General features: G+C 41.2%; 1 protein-coding gene across 2 annotated transcripts in view; it reads right to left on the reverse strand.

Moving 5' to 3' along the window:
* Positions 1-12953, reverse strand: part of HS2ST1 (heparan sulfate 2-O-sulfotransferase 1) — a 223600-nt gene that overhangs the window by 29506 nt on the left and 181141 nt on the right. The gene's annotated exons all lie outside the window — the stretch shown is intronic.

The raw sequence follows: 12953 nt of genomic DNA on the forward strand, positions 1-12953 counted from the left end.
TAACACCGAAAGAAGTATGCTCCTTTTAAAAGTATGTAGCTACTGATTTAAAGACAGCTACTGCATGGTATTAAAAAAGCAGAATGAAGGACAATGCAGGATTGTGATAGAAACTGGACACCTATAATGCAGCAATGTGGACAGGAACACCACCCATCTTCCCTCCCCTCCCCACACCTCTCCCCACCCAGCTGGCTGGACCAGTGCGGATCACACTGCAGCAAAGATATGCTTTATGCATATTAAGTAAAAATTCTTCTGGGAACTTGTTATCATGTACAATATATTTAAGCACAAGACTCAAAATGGTAGCCTAAATCCATATGAAACAAAATGAAGAAATCTTTAAATAAAACTTGATTAAGGCATAAGCAGATGCTTGTAGGGAATTACAAACAATGAAAAGCAGAGTTCAAAAGCCATTAATGATGATAATGATGAAGAAAACAGATAAAGTGGGTAAGTTCAATTTATTTCTCGAATCGACATAATTCAAGTAAATTCACCCATTTATTTGGTGCCTACTATGTGCAAGGCTTGCAGATGTAAATATTCAATTACTGTTCATTTGGCTTTAATAGAACTAAAAAAACCACTGCATATTGGCCAATATTTACTGGCCTGAACATGGGAAATATATTTTAAAGTTGGTGGCCTGATTAATACTAAGAATTTGATAAATCTCAGTATCGCCAGCTGCAAGAAGGTGATATGGAATTTCTGAAATGGAAAACTCAATTGATTTCCAAGGGGTAAATCACTCAACATGAAAAACAGTAAATGGTTAAGAATGCCTCCCAGGGATTGGACGCAGTGACAGACACAAGCCCTGGACCTCCCTGAGACAGTCTGCAAGATATGACCTCAGTCACTAAGCACAGGACTGAAAAAATTCTGACAACTTATCCAATAATCTTAAGTGCAAGACATCCTTGGGTAGCACTGGTCACATGGTCATATCAGAGCATTCACCGATGATAAGAGGAAGCCTATGCTGAGCAGTAAACTCCTCCAGCTACAACTGAGATAATGCCTTGAGATATTGGCAAGGCAAGGTGAAGATGTAAAGATTTAGGAGAATGTCCCATTTCAGAGAACCCGGACTGCAAAAAACCAAGAGAGCTTGGGCAAGAGGGGAGAATGACCATATCAGTCCCACTCTGGGTCTCACTATTTCTCCAAATAAGAATTGTATAAAATCTGACGACGGCCAGTAGGTGACATGATTTTTCAGTCTACGCATGTATATTTTTCTCCTTTCAAAGAAATCTCACTTTAGAGTGGCACCCTTTTTTTCTGGACCAATATGGTAACTGGGGGAGAAAACATTAAAGATTCATAAACTAGGAAGAACTAATGGGCTTCTTCTGGGAGGCTATGAACTTGGATGCATCAGTTATTATTAATATAGTTTGATCTTCATATAAAAGATTTTTTTTCTCTATGAAACAAAACCTGAATAGAAGATATGTTACCTGGGATAATGATGAAATGATGAAATCCCCGGACTTGGTTTTAGCCATTCCTTTTATCTTCCTCTTAGTTTTCCAAAATTTTTACTAAAATGGACTTCTCTGTACTTTCTAGACTTTCTTTTTCCTCCTGGTCCTTTGGTGTGAGGTACCAACAGGAATGGAAAAAGTCAGATGACAAGAAGTGAGGGGGAAGCATGGGAACAAAAGACCACACAATCTAGAAAACATTTCCCCCAAATTTGATTGTTCTTCAAGTTGTTTTAGTGTCATGTCTGGCTCTCCAATACCCCGTTCAGGGTTCTCTTGGCAGAGGTACTGGAGTGGTTTGCCATTTCCTTCTTGAGCTCATTTTACAGATGAGGAAACAGAGGCAAACAGAGCTAAGTGACTTGCCCAGAGTCACAAGACTAGTAAGTATCTGAGGCTAGATTTGAAATCAGGACCACGGGCCTTCCTGAACCCAGGTCTGGTGCTCTAAGCACTATACTTTTATACCTGTTACCCATAGGAAGGCACATGCAAATGCTTGGTTCTAAGAAACTCGGTTCAATGCTAGCTCCTCAGGGAGTGTGGTGGAGAAAGGCAGTTCCACAGAAGACAATAAACAGGCCAACATCCTACAGCAATTCTGTTCCACAGAGAAGGGAATGGGGTGGGGAAATGGAACAGGAAGGGGAAGAAAGAAACAAAGAAAAGGTCAAGTTGGTGCTGAGTATGTTAAAATGTGGTTGATGCCACACTTTCTGGTGGTCTAGGGCCACACGAACTAGAGACTGAATATCATTTCTGGAAATGCTACAGAAGGCAGCAGAATTCTCTGGCAAGAACACTAGATTTAGAGAGGGCCTGGGTCTGAGTTGTCCATATGGAAGTCCAACTGAATTTGGACCAAGCCCCTTCTTTCCCTTTGTTTCCTCATTAGCTTTAAAATGGAGATAATACCATTCCAAGATAAAACCACTCCCAGGACGTAGAGCCCCATCACTTAGTCCAATCTCCCCGTTTTATAGATGAGGAAACTGGCCTGGAGAACTCGGTAGTTTTCTCAACATTACAAAACCGAGTAAATCATTAATAAAAGTCAGAACTAGGATCTGAAGGCCAGACTTACTGACTCAGATCCAGTGCCCCTCACCCCTACCCACAATGCCTCCTACACAGAACTGTTTTAAGGAAAATGCTTTGCAACTCTTATTTGTTATTTATTATCATTTCTCTCTCCATGGAGGGACTACCCAGAATCAAACTTAAGAGGCTAAGGAATAAATAGCACTGTAATTGGTGGGTCTCTTTAAGTACACATTTGGCCCAGAGCGGCATATTCCCACACAAAGATTCCAGGAGGCCCAGTAAGTTCTGGGATTTGCTGGGACTCCAAAGGTCACTCTGGGTCTGGGGGATGGGCCACAGAGGGTGACTGCTGCTTTGATTAAGATGAGATCTGTTGGTGTAAAGTCTACAATAAGAGTATTCATATCCCCACTGGCTTTATTTCTGGGATACAGAAAGGGTTCCTAACAACAAGGAAAAGGTGTGCTTTTCACAGAATGTGAAAACTGCCTTTAGAGCTAGACTAACCCCTTCCTTTTCAAAGATCCTGAGAAGTTATGCGTCCAAGGTAGCACAGCTAAGGAGAGATAGTGCCCAGGCTATATTCTGCTCTCCTGATTCATGAACTTCTTGCATAAATAATGGAAAAGGACAGGAGGATTTGAAAGGAAAAGAGTACAGACATCACTAGGAACAGCTTGGTGGCACGGTGGATAGACAGTGTTGGGCCTGGAGTGAGGAAGACCAGAGTTCAAGTTTGACCTCGGTTACCTGCTAGCTCTGTGACCTTAGACAAATCACTTAACCCTGTTTGCCTCAGTTTCCTCATCTGTAAAATGAGCTGGAGAAGGAAATGGCCAACCACTCCAGTATCTTTGCTAAGAAAACCCCAAGAGAGGTCATGGAGCATTGGACACTACTGAAATGAGTGAACAGTAGATGAGTAACACCTATTATTATCATGCTACCAAACATAGGATTTCAGGTCTTGAGAAAATGCTTGACTTTGCAAAGGAGGCATCAAAAAATCACAGATCTGGAGCAGGAAGGGCCTTTGAGGGTTATCGAGTCCAGCATAATATTTAAGGTGTTAGACTAGAGCAAAACATCAGGAGTTTGGACTAAGTGGATATCATTTCGAATGGATAAGAGTGGCTCACACCTATATGTCATGTCTTTTCATTATAAACAGCTTATTAATTAAAGAATATTCTGTAGGGAAAGAATATTAGTATTCTGAATAATAGTTACTCAAATCAGGCCAGTCTAGCATTGGCAAGTAGAGGTACGTGTCCTTGGGACAGAACTGCACAAGATGGGAAAGGATGAATGAGTAAGGGTCTGCACCAGCGGGCAGAAAAGTGAACCGATGAGATCACAGATAAACTGAAGCAGTGAATCACTGGGTATGATGAGAAAGAGGCTGGCTCACCAAAGGCTATGTATGTACTTTACATTTCTGTGCTCTCCTGCCACCCGGCATGGCATAAGGGCTTAATAAATGCATGCTGATGACTGATTGGGAGGCGGAGGGGGTGGGAAGAGGGGAAGGAGTCCATGAAAAACAGAGGAAAATGGGAATGAAAGAAAAGCCCCTTGAGCAATGGTGGGCTGACTCTTTCACCGCCCTGTTTCCATCTCTACATTTTAAGTCTTCTGTCTCAATTTTCTCTACCTATGGTCACCTGTGCCTCCATTTCCCTTGATGATTGTTACTTTCTTTTTGATAACAACTGCAACCCCCGTGCCTTTTCTCTCCAATTTGTATTCTCAATTTCATACCGTGTCCAACACCCTGCATTTGCCTCCTCTTTTAATCCTTCCTCATTATGCAAGTCCTTGGGCTACAGATGAAATTAAACAAAAATTAGAGGGAAATGATGTAGCAACAGTACACTGGACTAACCTGGCTGGGCATGTCCATGGACCTCCATTTCCTTCTCTGTAAAATGGGGGGAATGGTACTCATCCTATCTAAATGACAGATCTCATTATGGGAATCAACTGAGGAAACATCTGTAAAAATGCTTATATTTCATAGATTAAAAATAAAATTTTAAAAAGTGCTTGATAATTTATGGTTTATGTAAATATAAGCTATTACTCTAACTTAAGTCATTCCTTTGTTTCTTTCTATATTCCCTGTTGTTTTCTTAGTACTAAACACTCTACTTTCCAGGAATGAATGATAAGGAGGTCAAAATGAAGAAAGTAGCAGGAAGAAGTATAGCCCAGTTCCTCCAACACACATCCTCCATAAAGATACAGAAAATGTAGCAGACCAAATCCTAACTGGAAAATGCAGGGGGAAAAAAAATCACAGTGAGTCATTTTCTATAAAAGGGAGGCTTAATGAGATAGAAAAGTCTGTTGAAGGGAATAATTTATGAAGGGAATAATTAATTCTGTGATAGAGACTATCACAGAAGGTAAACAGAACAATTCTGATCATGTATAATTTAAAAGCTTTTGTACGCACAAAACCAATGCAGCTAAAATTAGAAGAGAAGGAAGTAAATAGGAAAAAAAAAACTTTGCAATAAGTTTCTCTGGCAAAGGTCTAATTTCTAAGATATATGGGAAACTAATTCACATTTATAATAAAGGTCAATCCACAACTGATAAATGGTCAAAAGATATCAAGAGGCAATTTTCAGAGGAAGAAATTCAAGCTATCAAGAGTCATATGAAAAAATGCTCTGAGGGGGTGGCTAGGTGGCACAGTGAATTGGCCCTGGAGTCAGGAGGACCTGAGTTCAAAGCTATCCTCAGACACTTAACACTTACTAGTCATGTGACACTTAATACCAACTGCCCTCCCTTGCCCCCTTCAAAAAAAAAAAAAAGCTCTGAATCACAAATAGAGAAATGAAAATTAAAACAACTCCGAGGTTCTATCTCACACTTATCAGACTGGAAAGGCTGATGAGAATGGAAAATGACAATACTAAAGGAACTGTGGGACAACAGGTACAGTAATGTATTGCTGGGGGAACTGTTAACTGATCTGGCCATTTTATAAAGTAAATATTTGGAAACTGAAGCATTTCCAACTGGGGAACGGCTAAAAAATTTATGGTCCATATATGTGATGCAGCACTATTGTGCTATGACAAAAGATGGAGGGGATGGCTTCAGAGAATTCTAGGTAGACTTCTATGAACTGATGCAGAGTGAAGTGAGTAAAGCCAGGAGAACAACTTATACAATAAACAACAATGTTGTAGAGAAACAATTTTGAAAGACTCAGTAATTGTGATCAAAATGATAACGAAGCACAATTACAGAGGACTCAAGATGGCACATGCTGCACAGCCTCACTAGGGGATGTCATGAGCTCCAAGCAGAGGTTCAAGAATTTGGGGGTGCAGCCACCCCAGGAATCTGTTTTGCTCGACTACACATATTTCTAAAAAAGGTTTTGTTTTTCTTGCTTTCTCAGTTGAGGGTAGGGTAAGGCGGGATAGGGAGAATGCAGATCTGAAAATAAAGTTTAAGGAGGGAGAGACAAAAAGGAAGAGGGATGGCAGGGGACAACAAAATTTACCTCCGTCGCCTGCTGGTTGGTCTCCCTGACTCAAGATTCTTCCTACCCTAGTCTATCCTCTAATGAGTTGCCAGAGAGACTTTCTTAAACTGCAGGTTTGAACATTAAATTAAACTCTAGAAAATTGCCTTTTGATATCTTTTGACCATTTATCATTCCTACTGCTTCAAGAACTGAAAATAAAATCCTGTGTTTGGAGTTTAATGTCCTTCATAAACTGGGCCCTTTCTACATTTCTAGTCTCCAATACTGACTCTTTTACTCAGTGACAATGGCCTTCTGGCTGTCCCTAGCACAAGATCTTCTAACTTGAGACCTCTTCAAAGGCAACATCACATGCCTGGAATTCTGCCCCTTCTCATTGCTTTCTCCTGGCTTCCCTAACTTTTCAAGTGTCAGCTAAAATCCCACCTTTGACAAGAAGCCTTTCCAAATCCCCCTTAATACTAAGTGTTTTCCCTCTGTGGTGATCGCCAATTAATTCTGCGTATTTCTTGTGTGTATGTAGTTCTTTGCATGTTGCCTCCTTCATGAGGCTGTGAAGTCCTTGGGAACAGGGGCTGGATTTTATCTTTGTTTCTCTGGTGCTTAGAACAGCACATAGTAGGTAATTCATAAATTCCAGTTGACTGACTGACTAGATAAAGTCAGAGAAAACTGAAAACACTAGAAATACTGGCTTGAGGAGAAGAAACTGAACGATACTTGGATTCAAAGGGAATTTTCCTGTCGTGATTGAGCTAGGCTGTAAAGAAAGATGTCCTGGGATGGGTCATTAGCTAAGGTCCATGAAAAGAGATGTCTTTATGGCCAGCCTAGAGCAGAACCATCGTAAGCGGTGATTTTTGTCACATTTTATAACTAGAGCTGAGCCAGATCAGCAAGTAATCAGGCAGGAGACCTTTGGGAAGACCAGTCTATGCAGGAGTAGTCACTTATAATTTCAGTGCTAGCTGAGTCAGACCAAAGCCAATCCTCTAGAAAAGGGGAGAGAAAGTGTTGTCCCACCAAGAACCTAGAACACTTTATTTGAATGAGGTCAAACTCAAAATTATGATGACTTAAGTTAAAAACAAAAAAATCAAATGAATAGAAAACTCTTTTTCTGACCACGTAAAAGTGGGAATGTCAGCCAGACTACCTTGGCCAAATTCCAATTGGCTAATTACTATCTATTGAATGAGTACTACTATTAAGTTGGGTAATTACTATCTACTCTATTCCACTCACTCCTACTCTTTCATTTACTTAAAATAAACATCCCTTATGTGGCTTGTTATAAAACTGCTTTATAGGATAAGATTAAGCAAGAAAGGATAGTTCCCTGATGTAAGGAAGAAAAATGAGCAAAATTTGAATGAAGGTCTAAAGAAGGTTTGGGAAAAGACAATCTAACAGATGCTGCTAAAAAGAAATGTTTACACTTAATAGGGAATGGTGTACTTTCACCTACATGTCTGAGTGATAGCTGGGGAGGGAATATTAAAAAGGAAATTAAAACCAAGGATTCTGCTGTCCTGCCTCTGACACTCTCCCCCAACATGGAGGGTACAAAGACTAACCTATTCCCTTTACTTCCGAGACAAATGAAAAGAGAGAAGCTCCCGCTGTTGAATCCTACAGGAGGGCATTGAAGCTGTTTTTTCTGGGCAGATCACTGCTGATTAAACCTTTGTGAAATGGTCAGGCAAAGCCATGGGGTTCTCCACCAGCAAATCCATTTTTATTTGAGGCCTGCACAAGAAGACTTAGCTCCAATGTGCTTCTTGGGAATCTTGTCTGATAACCAATTTCCATCAAGCAAACTGTTCCCCTCCTTAATTCAGTGTGGAAAAGAGGAAAGAGAAACAGACAATGGGGATGGTCAAGAGCCCCAGCTCTCAGTTCTGGTCCCACCACTGTATGATGAGGATAAAGCACCACTCTTCAGACTCACCCAACTAGGACCTCACCTTACCGAGTGCTTGTGGAGAGAGCCTTCGGCCAGCTTTACAATGCTCAATAAATAAGCTCTAAAACCTGCCTGAGGAATTAGTCAGTGGTCACTTTGTCCCATCCAGAGCCCACTTCCTTCTTCCTCTACCTCATCCTGACTAGACTCTAAGTGTTCTGAGGGCAGGGATAATGTTCTTCATTTCCAGCCCTCCCTCCCTGAATGTAGCAGGCACACAAAAAAAGTCTGTCTGAAAAGTCTCAGAGGATGGTCTCCTCCCTCAGGCTGGCCCTCACATACCTTCACACCCACCGTGATCTGCCAATCACCCCATGTTATCTTGAATAATAACATCACGGAATATTTTAGTTTGGCATCACAGATGTTTGCTCGCTTATCTATTGTTACTGGTCAGTTGTTCTGATTCTTTGTGAATCTATCTGGAGTTTTCTTGGCAAAGATACTGGAGTGGTTTGCCATTTGCTTCTCCAGCTCATTTTATAGATGAGGAAACTGAGGCAAACAGGGTGAAGTGACTTGTCTAGGGCCACAAGCTAGTAAGTGTATGAGGCTGGATCTGAATTCGTAAAGATGAGCCTAGTACTCTATCCAATGCACCACCCAGCTGGCCTTAATCATCTGACTTTATCGAACTTTTCACATCCTCAGATAAATTACAAAGTCCATATATTCTTCCCCTATAAGGAAGCGAGCACCTATCTGTCTGAAATCTGGGGTGAAATTAATAGCTAAATGTGGAAACCCACTGGCCTATGCTCCAAAACCTGATTGTGCAGAGACCCTACAGAAGGGCTATCAGAGCTGATCCAATCTAATCTCCTTTCACAGATGAGAAAACTGAATGACCTGCCAGGGCCACACAAGTAGCAGCTGAATTGGTTTTCTGACCTTTAATGCATTCTGGATCACACTTCCCAATAATTAAAAATCTTTTCCTTTGAATATGGCAGAACAGGTTAGCAAGCACCAAACCTCCAAACTTTTACTTCCAGTTTCTAAAGAATTTGTTATAAGAAATCTGACTTTTAGAAAATGACCTCCCTGTGGCTGCTTTGCAGTTCTTTGTGCCCCCACCACCACCCCACCCCCGGCTTCATCCAGCTCTCCAACAAGGTCGTTTCAGTAGAGACACAAGGGTGAACCAGACGCTTAGGTGGTAGGCTCTGTGCCACACAGATAAACAGAACAATACTTGATCCCTCTTGACCCTGACCCAACTGCTAGGGGAAAAGCTGCCTGGCACATTGGCCAGTCTTGCTGTAATATCTATAGCTCTCCTGTTTATGTGCGTCCTGATTCCTGAGATGTCAGGAATTAATCTGACACGTTTTCTGAGCTTTCGATTTAATTTTAAGTAAACAAAAAAGTCCAGAGAAAGCATTTTCTTTAGGAAATGAAAAAAGCCAAGAGCTGCTTTCTTGTTTGGCTCATAAAAAATGACTTTGAATGTAAGTTTGGTAAGAGATGCCAAAATCTTCATTTCTATACAGAAAGCCTTCAGGAATCAGGTAAAATTCCGAACAGTAAATAATCCTCTAGGTCTGTCAAAGAAAGCAAAATGTCCTAAGACTGGGAGGAAAATCATCATGGATTTGAAAAAGCAAGAGAAAAAAGTCCCTACACAACACTGCCCTGATCAATGTAATTTTATAAAAATGACTTTAATAAATGAAGAGCAACCAAACCGAACCAAACCAACTCTCCTGTATTTTTTTTAGTTATCTATCCAAGGCACAGACTACACCATGTCTTCCAGAGAACTGACCTCTAAGAGGATTTCATTTAAAACTTTGCCCCAGAACAAATAACATTTGGTGAAGTATACTTGGGGCAGCTAAGTGGCCTAGTGAATAGAGAGCTAGGCTTGGAGTCAGGAAGACTCATCTTCCTGGATTCAAATTTGTCCTCAGACACATCTTAGCTGTGTGACCCTGGGCAAGTCACTTACCCCTGTCTACCTCAATCTCCTCATCAGTAAAAGGAGCTGGAGAAGTAAATGACCAACCACTGTGGTATCTTTGGCGTCACGAGGTATCAAATACAACTAAAAAACAACAGTTACAGGCAAAAATCCAATAAAACGATGGGAAACGATCCGCTTCAACAGTTAAGGTCAGAAAAGTGTCATTCAACTCAATTTAGGTGAGAGATCGCCTCCAATGGAAACATGCAAGGAAAAGAAGCCAAGCATCCTGAGGAATTCTTCAGATACTGACTCCTGGCAGGCAGATAGCAAGGTCTTTGAGGTTTACAAAGCATCTTCCTCATGCGCACTAGAGAGAGTTCAAGGCTACTCATTTCACTGATGAGGGAACCAAGATAGAGAAATTCAGTGATTGACTGTCCCGGTCACTTGATCAACTGATCAAGACCAGAGGCAGGTGTCCCTACCAAGTCCAGGGTCCTTCCCACCTTACCCCACTGCCATTCCAAATGGAAAACTCCAAAAGGCCTTTTTCCCCCCTCTGCCACATATTTCTCCCTGAAACTAAGGATGACCAGCAAAAACCAAACTGATATCCCTTGACCTTTTATGAGAGGTCACAACAAAGGAGCAAAATCACCTCCTAACCAGGGGGTGCTGCTCTGAGGCAAGCCCAGAAGAGTCACTCCAAGTCAATGATTTCAGGATTCTAAGACAGTGTGTGTGTGTGTGTATATGATTAATATTATGCTATTATATTAATAATCAGTTATTAATTTGTGACCCACTCTCTCCCTTTTGTTTCTCTTAAAACCCAACTCCGGAAAAGGTCAGTTAGCCTCTGAAGGGCATTGCTGAGGGAAGAGATTGGCTCCCAGCCCTCAAGGTACAAGGTCATTAATTGGGCAGGTTCCCACCCAAGTGGGACTCCTAATTTCTCTTTAGAGCATAAACAGAATCCAGTGTGGAGGGAGAACCCTCTTTCCTTGGTCTCCTCTGTTAGACTCTGGGGCCACTCAACTCATGAAGGAGAAAACTAGCTAGAGAGGACCACACAGAGAAGGCTCCCCCTGCCCAGGCAGCTGGGGGTGACTAAAGCTCAGGATCAAGCCAGTTCTCAGCAGGAGGAGCTGAGAACTTTTAGTACAATTCCTCATTCAATGTCCACCGATCAGGGTTGATTTTCATTGGTTAGGGAAGTTTTCTTTCAGAAGGGATTTAAAGGCGTTCAAGGTCTCCCTAGGCATCTTTGGTTACCAAGAGAAACCACTAACCATGAATTTGTTGATTGCTGATTAGTCTAATTAATAAATTGGTTATTAATTACCCAGAAACTCTGTCTTGGGGTTTTAATTCATCACACACACACATGCACGTGCCGGCACACACATACACACACACATATATCAATTACTAGTAAAGATGAGAAGAGACTCTTGAGGCCAGCTGACAAATTGGCTCATAATTGCTGTCTATGAAGTGCACACATTTAATTCCACTCAATAAACATTTATTGGGCACTTACTATGTACATGGTCCTGGGCTAGGTGTTAGGGGAGATACAGAGCAGAATAAGTCACTCTAATCACTTGACAATGTTAACCTTCCTACCACCTGAGAGACCATAAGAAAACACGTGCGGCCTTGATGGTGGCTCTGAGCTCATTCCTCTTGCCTTAACTGACAGGCATCCTCCCTTTAAGCAGGTGCTGGGCTACCTCTCCTTCCTTCTCTGGGACTTGATGCATCTTGCCCAGGGCTCAGTATATGGGCCACTGGGTGTGCACAGGGTGGTCTCAGTACCATTTACAGGTGCTATAATGGGAAGGCAAAAAGGCTGTTTTATTGGGGAATGTTGACAACAAAACTAAACAGAAGGGCTGATTCAGAATAAGGCTGGTATGTAAGACAGGAGCTTCTGACTGGTCCCCAGCCCCATGGCCTGAAGCAGAGAGACCAGCACATTTTTGTGATGTACTTGAACAACTGGGACCCTTTAGGAAGATCCATTATGGAAAAAAGCTCTTCAAACAACTCTTTTTTAAACACATGCATTTCCATGAGCTTGAGCTTTGTTTAGCAATAACAGGAATTAACATTTATGTGGTGTTTTAAGATTTTCAAAAGGGCATTACATGCAATCTCATTTGATCATTTAGGAAAATAGCACATACACCATTAGGGTAAGCCCAATTTCCCAATAGATCAATTTCCATTACAACTGAGCATGAAATAAGATTTTGGTTGTAATCACAATGATGCATAGGAATGGACAATTATGGAACTGACTCTCATAGAGAGACTGAAAGATAATATAAACACTCATATATATATAGGATCATTTGGAGGTGAACCCACAGACAGAGGCTGAGATTGGAGGAGGGACTTTGGAATACCTGAAGAGCCAAAATCATACTATGTAATAATAGTCATAATAATAGCTAGTGTCTTAAGTAGATGAATGTGACCATGTCAAAGACTCAATAAAAGCAAAAGGATGGTACGACAACTCATGTGCTGTTGTTTTTTTTTCTAAACGAGTTCAGTGAAAGCAAAGGGGACTCACAGGCTTCCTTAACCAGGTTAAGACACACCGTGTCCCTTCTTTTAGCACACGACAAATCACAAATGGGTATGACTGCATATAGAATCAACTGCATAAAGCATTTTATGTTATTCTGTCTTATTTTTTTGAGGTATACAATTGATTTTTTGTTTGTTCTGTTAAAATAAAATTTACCCAAAGAAAGCAAGGTTAACAGAAAGCAATTTTCAAAAAAACGAGATGTCGATTCAGAGGAAGCAGAGGTGGGGCCATCAATAAATACCTCATTCTGAGGCAGTCGACTGTATTTGCCACAGCCTTGATGATCTCCCCAGGCCACCCCATGTGCAAAGATTTCACTATTACATTTTGGTTTTGTACCATCCCCATGTATGATCTCCATTCCCAAAGGTCTATTATCAGTCATTTGTTGAACTGAATTAAAGAATGGTCCTGCG

Source organism: Petaurus breviceps, unplaced genomic scaffold (genome assembly GCF_028583685.1).
Source record: "Petaurus breviceps papuanus isolate PSGF00001 unplaced genomic scaffold, PetGlider_PUasm1.0 220, whole genome shotgun sequence".
In the NCBI taxonomy this organism is placed as follows: domain Eukaryota; kingdom Metazoa; phylum Chordata; class Mammalia; order Diprotodontia; family Petauridae; genus Petaurus; species Petaurus breviceps.